The sequence below is a fragment of the Aplysia californica genome, unplaced genomic scaffold (assembly GCF_000002075.1).
Source record: "Aplysia californica isolate F4 #8 unplaced genomic scaffold, AplCal3.0 scaffold00462, whole genome shotgun sequence".
NCBI classification, from domain to species: domain Eukaryota; kingdom Metazoa; phylum Mollusca; class Gastropoda; order Aplysiida; family Aplysiidae; genus Aplysia; species Aplysia californica.
This window is the reverse complement of record NW_004797732.1, coordinates 254,250-256,126: the sequence shown is the minus strand read 5'-3', so window position 1 is coordinate 256,126 and position 1,877 is coordinate 254,250.

Sequence of the window (1,877 nt, the reverse complement as noted above, 5' to 3'; positions counted from 1 at the left end):
TTTGTGCGCGTCAGATTTTCCCGCCAAAACAGGGGATGATCTCCCCCTGCCCGGATGTTGCGTCGACAAAAGATGACGTAAGAACCTTGTGAATGTCCGACTTGGCGAGAGAAAGAGAGAGAGAGACCTGATCTCCGTCGCTCGGACTGTAAAACCATCCTCACAGCGGGCCCCGGACTGGCCAATGAACCTGTCCTTACAGCTTTCTGCTGCATAAATCTTGTCCTTGTCAGACGGCCTTGTGCAACACACGGCAACACACGTTCTTTAATTCTCTTCTTTTCATTCTTTCTTTCGCCTTTCTTCCTATCTTTCTTCCTTTTTTATTTAAATTTATGCTGTTCTTCTTTCCTTTTTTATTGAGGAAAAAACAAACCTGAAGTGAAGATTGCATGACTTCAGTCAAAGAAGAAAAAAACAAGGAAACAGAACAGGAGGACGAAAGCTAATTCTCTGCTATCGGTGCAACGGTTAATCATCTCATAACGTGTAAATAGACATTGGCATTTTTTGTTACAAGTTACTTTTGTTACTGGTTTCTACTTTTTATACTTTGTGGGTTTTTCCTGTCGGTTTCTCAAATCTTTCACGTTTGTGTGTGAGTCCTCAAACAATCTCTGATATTGCTGCAATGTTTACCATTTTGAAAATTTAAAAAAAGAAGAAAAAATGTTCAGGTGCTTTCTAACGGTTTTGTCCCGTGTGAGCTTGAACCAATTTCCCCCCCTACTTTTCCACGATTTTCTGGTGAGAAGTAAATTGCATATATTATTCTATATATACCTTTTGAAACTGATACTGTCACTTTTTATGTATAAAAAATAAAATGTGTGATTATACTCAACTTTGTCCTTGTGAAATGTACTCTTGTGTCTGGTTGTTTTTTTTGTGTGTTTTTTTTTGGGGGGGGGTTGTTTGTTTGTTTTTTTAAATTAAGAAACACCGTATTTCATTGCTGTTGTTGTTTTTGCACTTGTCTCTTTGTTTTGGTTTAAGGAAGTGTTTTACGCCACTTGCAACACAATACGGTCATGTGAGTGCCGAAGATTAAATGGGTTACAAGAGTTCGTTTTGTTTGAGTAAAGAGAAGCACATCGACACAAATAGTCATTTAGTGTTGGGAAAAAGTAAGACAAACAGACAGACAGAAACAACAGAAGGACAGTAAAAAGTAGGACCAACCAGTGGCGCCCTCCAACCACTAGCAGCAAAAGAGTAACAAACACAAAAAAGAAAGAGGGAAGATAAGGACGATAGATGTTTGTTGAAAAAAAGAATATGAGCAAACCACCCTAGAGTACCCGCCAACCATCCATCGTGCCTTTGTTCTTGTGGCGGTTTTTACTTCTTTTTTAAAAAATTAACTAAAAGTGTAACTTCTAGGACTGCTACGTTTGGGACACTGACAGTTTGGTTGTCGCAGTTGCGTTGAATTATTGTTGTCGTTTTTATATTTTGTTTATTTTTGGCATCATTTTAGTGCGTTTATTTGTTTGTTTGTTTGTTGTTGTTTGTTTGTTGTTGTTTAGTTGTTGTTTAGTTGTTGTTGTTGTTGTTGTTGTTGTTGTTGTTGTTGTTGTTGTTGCTGCTGCTGTTGAAGTGTCGGTTACATGTGGGTTGATCTTTTTGTGGGTTGGGGGAATGTGCTGGTTTCCACCTGTTTGTGGAGATGGCTTAGTTGATGAAGTTGAGAATGAAAAGGATAAATTGACGGACAGAGACACTTTGTCAGTTGGACAGACGAACTGATAGGCGGGCGGGCGGAAAAACTAATAGATAGGTGGATGGGCGGACGGATGGATGGATGGATGGATGGATGGATGTATAGATGGATGAATGGATGGGCAGACAGACAGACAGACAGACAGACAGACAGA